Source organism: Mesoplodon bidens, assembly GCF_964165515.1.
Source record: "Mesoplodon bidens genome assembly, chromosome: 5".
NCBI lineage: Eukaryota > Metazoa > Chordata > Mammalia > Artiodactyla > Ziphiidae > Mesoplodon > Mesoplodon bidens.
Genome location: NC_138161.1, coordinates 27,701,969 through 27,713,110, shown reverse-complemented (window position 1 = coordinate 27,713,110; position 11,142 = coordinate 27,701,969). Strand labels below are relative to the sequence as shown.

The 11,142-nt window shown below is 32.9% G+C and overlaps 1 long non-coding RNA gene across 1 annotated transcript in view; it reads left to right on the top strand.

Moving 5' to 3' along the window:
- The first annotated feature begins 604 nt into the window (after positions 1-604).
- Positions 605-11,142, top strand: part of LOC308617646 — a 118,166-nt gene continuing 107,628 nt past the window's right edge. The window contains exon 1 of the long non-coding RNA XR_014015902.1: positions 605-732. This is a non-coding gene — a long non-coding RNA (uncharacterized lncRNA). The remainder of the gene's footprint in view (positions 733-11,142) is intronic.

The window sequence follows — 11,142 nt, the reverse complement described above, 5'->3', positions numbered from 1 at the left end:
ATATGAATCTCTATAGCCTTCAAATCTCAGTTTTCCTCTGTGATACAAAATATCACTCTTCTTTAAATAGATCACAAAATTATTCCAAACTACAAGATCCAAACGCTGAACAACAAACAGTTCATATTTACCACGAGGAATAGGGTTAAATTTTGCTCTCCAATGACAAATCCCAACCCAGAACAGATTTTAGCCAGGCAGCTAGCAGAGCTCGCTGGGTGAACTGCACAAGCCATGTTGGGTGCAGAGCTCAGAGCCGGAAAGCAAACAGCTGCTGTAGCCTGATTTGAGTTAAAATAGTGTGAGTGTTTAGTCTGGCGCACGGCTTCAGGGGAGATTGGCAGCTGGGTCAAACAAAGTCCTTCCATTGGCTCTCTTCCCAGGCAGCTTCTGCTAGTATTTAGGTACTAGTGCAGTGTAGGGCCCTTTCTCAGGCAAAACCTAACATCTGACCGCACCCTCTTTGCTTTTTCCAAAAAAAAAAAAAAAGAAAAAAAGCTTCTTTTTCCTTCTTTCGTTAAGATAAATTCTCCAGTAGACAACCTCTCCCACTAATTGTGTATTAGCAATGTATTTTATCTTGAGAGCTGGCACACTGGGCTCTCAACGTGGTGTGGAAGGCAGCCTGTTACAGTGCTGGATTCATAAAAGGCCCTTTATGGTTTGTGAAAGAATATCTGTGTGCTTAGGCAGGAAACTTTTTGATCTGCAGAAAAGCCAGAAGACATCTAGGTAAGGCTGCGTATCAAATCTACTTTTTTGGGGAAAAGTTGGGCAGTGAGAATGATTCATCACAAGCGACGTGAGTTTGGAGTGTGCCTGTTCACTTTTGTAGAAGTTTAAAAGGTACTATTTGTTTGCTTATTTTTTGTTTGTTTATTTAAATCTTAAGGGAATACTGTAGTCTGCATTTTTAAGATTTTGTTTTCTGCTGTTGAACTGATTATACTGGATATAGGGTTTTATTATATAGCAAAATCTTTGTAAACTGCCGTAGAAAGAAAGTGTATTTAGAAGGGAAATTGACAAGTTTTAAAGAGTAATTGTACAATCATTTGAGGACAGAGGAACGCTGCATTAGACTAACAAGGGTTTAATTACCAAAAAAAGTTTAATGTTGCTTTGGAAGGAATATTAAGTAAGTTGTCTTTGTCTCTTACTTTTTAATTTTAGTCGCTGATTTAGCCTGTTGGGTCACATTTTTTGTTAGTGCTGAAGGCTGCCATGAATCCCTAATGAGGCCCCTTTGCACATGATTTTGGCACTTGGCCAAAATCAACTTCCCAGCGGCAAGCTTTCTCTAAAGAACCTGGAGCAAAAAAAAAAAAAAAAATTTTTATTAGGAATCATGTCTGAGAGCTTCCATAACCAGTTGTGTAGGCATGTCAAAATGACTTTATACAGTAAATATGAAACAAACATTTAAAAAAACTTTCCTTATATTGTTGCTTTGTGAATTATGAATTCCTGCTTGTGGCCACCTAAAATACGTTATAACAGAACAATCTTAAAGAAGAAGGTTTACCGATTTTTTTGTTTTTCTCAGCAGACCAGAGTAGGGACGGTCATCACACTGAGACGTATACAGTACGAAAGGGTTATTCAAAACACTTCAGGATAAATAACAGATGAATTCTTAAAACTGTTAATCTCTGTAAGTAATACTCAGTGAACAGTAAGTAATGAAGTTTTCTAGAAGTTTTGCTGTGCGCACAATTCAGCTTAACCTTTTTTAAAATGGGATTTTTGTATATTTTAAATATCATGGTGTTTGGGATTCTAAAAAATGTTGGCACTTTTTTACAATTTTAAAAGTGTATTAACACCCTGATGGTATTTATAACAAATGTTTTAAAAGTGCTTGATATATAAACATGACTGAATAACTTTAAATAATTGTATTTAATTGCTGTTTTGCAATAAAAGTGATGATTTTTTTTTATGAAAGAAAGGTCAAAGGCACTTTCATCTAATTTTCGGAACTGTCAGTTTTTATTTTATTTAACTGGATTTTGTCATGTAAGCCGATACGTTACTTTATACTCCAGTATTTTAAGAGTTAAATTCACAGGTTGCAATGAAATACCTTAGTAATCAGATATTAATAACCTCAGATTTTATGTAACCATTTTCAGCAATATATTTAGACATTAATAATAGACACACTGCAGTGTATTTAAAAGCAGAAAAGTAGGAACTCGGTTGCCCTGTTGTTTTTTTTTGAGAAATCCTATTATACTAAATGCTATTTTGCCTTATATGTTAGTCTGTGGTAATCTAGAGTGAAACTTTATTTTTCACTTTACAATAATCATATTTCTTTTTAAAATATTGATGAGAGCCTGATTTATTCTTTAAAGAAACATGAGTTAGAGCTGTCTTACTAAGTATGTTTTTCATATATTTATCCCTATGTTTATCTTCTCTTTTTTATTACACAGTATAAAAGATTGCTAATTGGGGTCATAAAGAAAAAGAAAATTAACTTTAAGTAAATTTTAGCATTAGAAAATGCATCTGATTTCTTTCAGATCAATTTAAATATATATATAATTTATGTATATATAAAATATTTTTTGGTATTGCTGTATTTACATTGCTATTAGTTGCACTGAGGCATGGAGTGTTTGAAGTTACCCTATCAGTCATCATTAAAATACAGAGATGCTATAAATTGGGAAAGAGCAGTACATATCTACTATTTATAGATATTTACCTGGATAAGTTCTGTACTTCCATGTGAGTTAGCAGTTGAATTCTCATTTAATGTAATCTTCCATATTCTTAAAAAAAGAAGTTAATATATAAGTTAGATATTTCAAAATTTGCATAAAGCAGGAACATTTTTATCATTTACTATCATCAAACAGGTGCAGGAAAAATAAGATAGCTTGCTTATTCAGCAGGGTTCTTGCTTAAAACATTATTTTTTGAATTCTATTTTTATTTTAATCTTAGCTCTCATAGATACAATATTGTCTTGTTTCCATTTTTTTTATTTTTTAATTAATTATTTTGCTTATTTGAAATTGACAGAATGTTTCTCTAAAATATACTGAAAAATGTTTCAGCTGATGATTTTAGCTGTTGTTGTGGGATTTTTTGGTTAATTAGAGGCCATAGCAAAATAAATGCCATAAAATATCGAACTTTTAAAGTACACAGGTATGTTAGTTTGTGAGTTCCGAAGAAATTTAATTCTATAAAATTACTGACAAACACTTTTGAGTTGAAGGAGAAACAAATAAGTAGTGAGAAAAATTTGTTATACACTTTAGCTAAATTTACTAAGAAATTTACTGTCTTTTGCTATAGCTATGAATTGTAATTGCATATTTCAAAAGTGTAGGCTTTTTAGCAGGCTTATTAGCTAATTTTCCTTTTGGGGCCATAAATGCAAAACACTGATTACATTTTTTCACTGAGTTGACATTTTAAAACAATATTAAGGATGCAATTACTTTCAAAAAGAAAAATATTTTGATATTTTTGTTAAATTTATTTACAAAGAACAGTTGGAATAATTTGCTTTATTCAGCATTTTTCCCAAGCTTTTGGAAATACTAAAACCTATTCCACTTTACCATACGGAAACTACTTCACTCTTCAGAGAAAGTGAATTTCATTTGTAGTTGTCAATTTAGATTATGGGCCTTTACCGTTTTAAGTCTGACAGTGTTTTGGTTTGTTTCAATTATGCAACAGGCACATAAAATGCTTTCTCCCCCCCACCACCCCCATTTAAAAGAGCTCTTAAATAATTAAGTATAAAATATAATTCTTGTTGAAAAGGAAACTTTAAAACTGCAGTGTTTTATCCACGATTTTTAAAATGTGAGAAATGTTACAACAGGGCATTTTGGATGAGCATTTTATCATTTAAATGAAATGCTTTGTTCTAAATGATAAATTCCAGCAATGAGATAAATGTATCGCTGCATTAGATAGAATATAAGTATTGAATTTTGGCACAACTTCAGTGACCTCTGCCATAAAAGATTGGTATATGTGGGATGAACTTGGATTTGCAATAACAAACATAGATGGTGAAGCACGTGAGAAACCGACCTTTGTTGTTTTGGAGGAATTATGTGCTAAAAGTCAAGAGATACTTTTCGTGTAAACTGCTGATAAATATTTTGTCATTTAATTAATAAAATAAATCTTGAACATTAAAGAATTAATTACAATTTAAAAAATGCATTCGTCAGAATTTTTCCACAGAAATAACTGCAGTGTATTATTCTTTTATGAGATGAACAAATGTCATATTACCACACAGCTAATATTTAACTATAAATTAGATAACCAAGTAATTTTTTAAATGTTATGCTTTGATTTAAACACAGTTAATAGTGAACAAAAATAATGTTCTCTGGTTTTGACTTTTTCATATAAAAGAATGGTTGATTTGCACTTGTTGCATTTTTTACTTAATAATGGTTGAATTTTTAAATTATCATAAAGTAAATATTGCTATTTGATATCGTTTTTAAACATGGTAGGGTTTATTTTATAAGCGACCTGACCTAGTATATATTTAAACAATGGTTATTTATATTTAGCTGTATAGTCTTCTTTCAGAGTCAAGATCAGCAAAAGGCCTCTTTTTTGGTGCTCAAAATTTTTTCTAAAAAACTCTTTAGTTTTTAGTTTTCTGTTGTTTATGTGTCCAGGTACGTCTGCCAACCTGAGTATCTGCCTACATCCTGAGATATCTGTCTTGTGAGCATTAGGCCAGAAAGTGTAGTAGTAGGCTCTAAGTTTATTCTTATTCCATATTCCGCTGAATAAATGAAGATTTTGAGTTTCTTATTGAGATCTAGTCTATATATGAGTCAGTATAAAGATCACATCAAATCTGATGATTTTGATATTTTGAAGCAATGAATATCCTGTGTAAGTTAGTGGTCATTTACATGTTTGTGTAGTGATTCTAAATATACGACCATTATTAGTTTTAAAGATTTACTAATTTATAGGAAATGTAGAATGCCATCATTTGCTTAAAAATTATTAATATTTACTAATTTTATAATTGCCTCCACTTAGCTATTATTGAAATGTTACATAACAGTTCTCCTTAAAAATATCATGAGACTAAGTCGTGCCTTGCTTTCCATTTCTCCCATTAACTTAAGAGGTCATAATGTGTGTGTTGGGGGGTGCCTGAAAATATTTCAAATTTTTTTTTTCTTTCCTGTGATTATCAACTACTTTACTATTTGCAGAGATTTTGAAAGGAATGATTGTGTATTTTTTTAATGTTTATGTAAATGTGAGGAATACATGGGCTTTCTGTGGACTTCAGTTTAAAAAACTAAAATAGAAAATAAGATGAAGATTAATGACATGGTGTATTTTTATAGCAACTAATTACAACTTGCTATTCATACATAAACAACAAACTGGAAAGATACCCACTGGGTTCTGAGAGCAGCCTTCACTTAAGAACTGCTGAGAAAGTGGTGGCAAAGGGATGATTTTGGTCCAGTCTGTATGATCTATGGTGTTTCAGGCCCGTGCAATCATTTCCCTGTTGAAATCCTCTAGTCTTGCTTCAGAGCCCCCATAACACTAATCTCAGAAATTTTTACAGAGAGGGGTTGCAGAACACATTCTTTCTTGTTGTTCGCTGGAGGGTCCGTGATTGGGGTTTCTTTGGCAAAGGCAGTGTTCTTCTCTGTATAGTGATTTAAAAAAACAAAATCACAGTTTGGGTAGGTCAGCTCAATCAGTTGGCCAAATCAGCATAATAACCAAGCCAACTCAGCCTTAACAAGGATAATTAGTTTTTCATTCTTGCCTAAACCTGGGCACTTTCCTGAAGAATGCGGACAGTTGTGCATGAAAGGTTGAGTTGCTGAAAACTGTACAACATGCATTTTCTACTTGTGAATTACTAAACTGTGTATTGTGATCAAAATAGTTTATATCAATATACGTTATGTGTGCAAAATATTTAAACAGTGAAAGAAGCAATCTTCCTGAAATTAAATATGTGGGATTAGCTTTATTATAATTTTATTTGAGATGTCATCTGTAAATTACTTTTTAAAAGCATTCTTTAAATTTTTTTCTATTACATTCTTCATAAGGCATAATAATTTAGATATGAATTTTTTGCTAGTGGAGCAGTTTTTGAAAATTATATGTATGTTGCCAGTGCTTATTCTTTAGGATTCTAACCTGATCACATGTTCTTTCCTCTCCATTCCTAGGGTTCATTCATAAATATTCTCTGGAGGGATTTTTTTTTTTTTTTTTTTTTGTCAACAGCCAATTTTAGGTACATTCAGGTAGCTTGACAGTTAAAATGTTGATGCACAGAAAATCTCTGTTCAAGTGTGATTTAGCTATTTCTAAAACATGTTCGATTGTCAGGAAATGAATCAACAAGGATGTAGAAATAAAGAACGATTTGTAATTTTGGCAGATGAAACAGAGCAATAATCAGTTCAGAATATTTATAGAATGATAATATTTTTCTATTGACATATTTTGTGCCAACAAATTTAATTTAGAAACTGCTATTTGTTACTAGAGGCCAGTAATTGACTTTGGTGATCAACAGTTCAAAATGTCTGATATAAGACAAAGGGCTTATTGAATGAATTGGTCTTAGATAAAATGTAAAGCTATTAGGCTACCTCATATCTGGAATTTGTTTTAATTTTCAATACCCAAATCATTAAATTTGAAGGTAGTAGTATTTGCATATTTTCTACTTTCAGAATTAGCCAGTCTACCTATGAAATTTGTTCCCTACTCTTAAATAAGTTAACAACTTAAGAGTAATCAAATATCTTACAGTTTTCATCTTCCATTTTAATGCCTACTCAAGATGAAACTTGTAGTAGCTAAATCACATAAAAGTCTGGATTAATAGTGAGATGAGATTATGTAGCCCAAAATGAAATTATATATATAAAGCACAGGCATTTACTAGCATTTCCGTGGTCAGATATACAAATTGCATTGCAGGTAGAGCTTCTCCTTTCTCATTTGAGGAAAGTGCAATCAAAAGTAATTTACAGATGTTCAAAATGTACAGCTGTGCTCTTCTAAATTTCACAGAAATGAGCTAAATTGTAATGGATTTAAATTGGATTGGAAGCATCATTACTAGGTTTACTAGTTAAAGGGAAGTAATATCTATGAGTACTTGGGACGATGTATATCTAAGTGACAGCAGAACCATTAATGTATTGGAAATTACAACCAGACCAAAACATGCAGCAGGTTTTGTGCAAATCAATTAAGTGTGTAGATCCCCTCTATGTACTCTATGCCTTTATGCCATTTACATTATGTCCTCCCTGACAACATGCAAAATGATCCAAGTACAGCTGAAATATATGTTTATGTGTGTGTGCATGTTCACAAGATGATGTGTGTGTGTGTATGTGTGTAAGAGATCTTTATGTTTTCTTTCCCTAGTGGTAAGGAAAATATCAAGAGTAGGATGTAAGTACATTGGTAAAAATAGGGAATACTAGTAAACTGTCTTTGTCTATTGGATTATAAGCAATGACCATGAACATACATCTATGGAAAATCAGCTTTTTAAAAAAAATCCATGCATTTCACTTGGAGCTACTTATATACTCAATAGCAATAAACTACTGTCATTAATATTACCTGAGCAGATAAAGACCTTTATTTTATTGAAGTATAGTTGATTTACAATATTGTACTACTTTCAGGTGTACAGCGAAGTGATCCAGTTTTACAGTTATATATATATACATTTTTTTCAGATTATTTTCCACTATGGGTTATTACAAGATATTGAATATTGTTCCCTGTGTTGTATAATAAATCCTTGTTGCTTATCTATTTTATATATAGAAGTGTGTATCTTTTAATCCCATACTCTTAATATATCCATTCCCCCACTTCTCCCTTGGTAACCATAAGTTTGTTTTCTATGTCTGTGAGTCTGTTTCTATTTTGTAAATAGATTCATTTTTATCCTTTTTTAAGATTCCACATGTAAGTGATAGCACATATGCTATGCACATATGTCTTCCTCTGTCTGACTTATTTCACTTATTATGATAATCTCTAGGTATATCCATGTTGCTACAAATGGCATTAGTTCATTCTTTTTATGGCTGAGTAGTATTCCATTGTGAGTGTGTGTGTGTGTGTGTGTATATATAATATATATACACACACACCACTTCTTCTTTATCCATTCATCTGTTGATGGACACTTAGTTTGCTTCCATGTCTTGGCTATTGTATATAGAGCTGCTGTGAACATTGGGGTTCATATTGGGATAAGAGTTTTTGTGTTTTCCAAATATATGCTCAGGACTGGAATTGCTGGATCTATTTTTAGGTTTTTAAGAACCTCCATACTGTTTTCCATAGTGGTCACATCAATTTACATTTTTCACCAACAGTGTAGGAGGGTTCCATTTTCTCCACACCCTCTCCAGCATTTATTATTTGTAAACTTTTTGGTAATGGCCATTCTGACTGGTATGAGGTGATACCTCACTGTGGTTTTGATTTGCATTTCTCTAATAATTAGCAATGTTGAGCATCTTTTCATGTGACTGTTGGCCATCTGTATATCTTCTTTGAAGAAATGTCTGCTTAGGTCTTCTGCCCATTTTTTGATTGGGTTGTTTGTTTTTCTGGTGTTGAGTTGTATGGGCTGTTTGTATATTGCAAATTAACCCCTTGTTGGTTGCTTCGTTTGCAAGTATTTTCTCCCATTCTGTAGGTTGTCTTTTTGTTTTGTTTATTGTTTCCTTTGTTGTGCAAAAAGTTTTAAGTTTGATTAGGTCTCATTTGTTTTTTTGGGGTTTTTTTTGCTTCTATTTCTTTTGCCTTGGAAGACTGATCTAAGAAAATATTGGTACGATTTATATCAGAGAATGCTTTGCCTGTGTTCTCTTCTAGGAGTTTTATGGTGTCATGTCTTATATTTAAGTCTTTAAGCCATTTTGAGTTTATTTTTGTGTGTGGTGTGAGGGAGTGTTCTAACTTCATCAATTTATATGTAGCTGTCCAGCTTTCCCAACACCACTTGCTAAAGAGACTTTTATCCATTGTATTTTCTTGCCTCCTTTGTCAAGGATTAATTGACTGTAGGTGTATGGGTTTATTTCTGGGCTCTCTATTCTGTTCCGTTGATCTCTGTGTCCGTTTTTGAGCCAATACCATGATGTTTTGGTTGTGTAGCTTTGTAGTAGTGTCTGCAGTCTGGGAGGGTTATATCTCCAGCTTTGTTATTTTTAAAAAAAAAACTTTTCATTTTATATTGGAGTATATCCGATTAACAATATTGTGATAGTTTCAGGTGCACAGCAAAGTGACTCAGCCATACGTATACATGTATCCATTCTCCCCCAAACTCCCCTCCCTTCCAGGCTGCCACATAACATTGAGAAGAGTTCCCTATGCTATACAGTAGGTGCTTGTTTGCTATCCATTTTAAATACAGCAGTGTGTACATATCAATCCCAAACTCCCTAACTATCCTGTCACCCCATCCTTTCCCCCTGATAACCATAGTTTCACTCTCTAAGTCTGTGAGTCTGTTTTTGTTTTATAAATAAGTTCATTTGTATCATTTCTTTTAAGATTCTGCATATAAGCAATATCATATGATATTTCTCTTTCTCTGTCTGACCTACTTCACTCAATATGAGAATCTCTAGGTCCGTCCATGTTACTGCAAATGGCATTACTTCATTCTTTTTACTGGATGAGTAATATTCCATTGTATATATATACCACATCTTCTTTATCCATTCCTATGTCGATGGACATTTAGGTTGTTTCCATGTCTTGGCTATTGTAAACAGTGCTGCAATGAACATTGGAGTGTATGTATCCTTTCAGACCATGTTTTTCTCTGGATATATACCCAGGAGTGGGATTGCAGGGTCATATGGTAGTTCTATTTTTAGTTCCAGCTTTGTTCTTTTTCCTCAGGATTGCTTTGGCAATTCTGAGTCGGTAAAGATGTGTTCTTGACCAAGTTTCTTTGGGCTTGAAATAGACTTCTTTTCTTTGCAGCTAGGAATAGCCAAACTTTTCTAAAACTCTTCTGGGAAGGTGTGTTGATGGTTGAAGGAAGAAGGGGAAATGGAAGGTGAATGATTGTATGATTGCATTTGGCCAGGGAATTAAAGGGCTTTTACCCTGTGTAAGCTCAGAGATTTATTATAATCAATCCATCAGTATTTCAACAATAATTTGCTTTTCTAAGAGTTTTACTAAAATAACTGCAAAAAATTGACCTTGGAGGTAATTAGAAAACTGACTCATTGGTTAGGAGTATGCTGATGGAACCCTTTATCTATCCTGCCTACAACATTTTTTTTCAAGTGATTGACTTCTGCCATTGAAAGTGTTATATGTGATCAGTTATTGATGCAGTGGTTCAGATCCTGTGCAGAGGTCTTCATATAGCTCATCTCCCTTAATCCTTTAACTAACCATGAAAGGTGGGAATAATTATCCCTATTGTATGGATGAGAGTTCTTAGAGTGCTTAAGTAATTTTCTTAGAGTTCCTGGTCTAGTAAATGTCCATGTTAGGATTTGAACCTGTGTTAATGGTGCTTCTAGTCCATGCTATTTTCCATTGCACTATAAATTTAATGATTTTGACTTTGAGAGTATGAGGAACATTAAATATAATTCTCTGATTTAAAAGCTCTTTTTTTAACAGTTGAAGAAACAAAGTTCTGAAAGTATTAAAAATCAGTCATAGATGGGGAATAGTGAGAGATATTTTATATAATAGGTATTTTTTAATATATGAAGTACATTTAACGTTGTTTAAGTTAAGCAATAGCCAGTGACCAATAAAACAATTTTGATCATAAGAGTTTTTCTCCATAAAGAAATGATGATGTATATGGGTAACGATTGCATTTCTAGTATGAGGCTGTTTTGCACATCAGTGGCTTAAAATATTAAGAGCTGTGGAATAGTACAATAGGGGGAAAACATTCTCTCAGTCAGGAAATTTCACTAGCTTGTTTTTTTAACATATATGTTATTATAACCAGAAAGGTACAGGAATTGGAGAGGCGCAGTGAGTTTTCCTTGTGGTCATCAATAACACCCAGTGCCCCTGAGAAGAGCACTATCATGGCATTCCACAGAAGCGGAG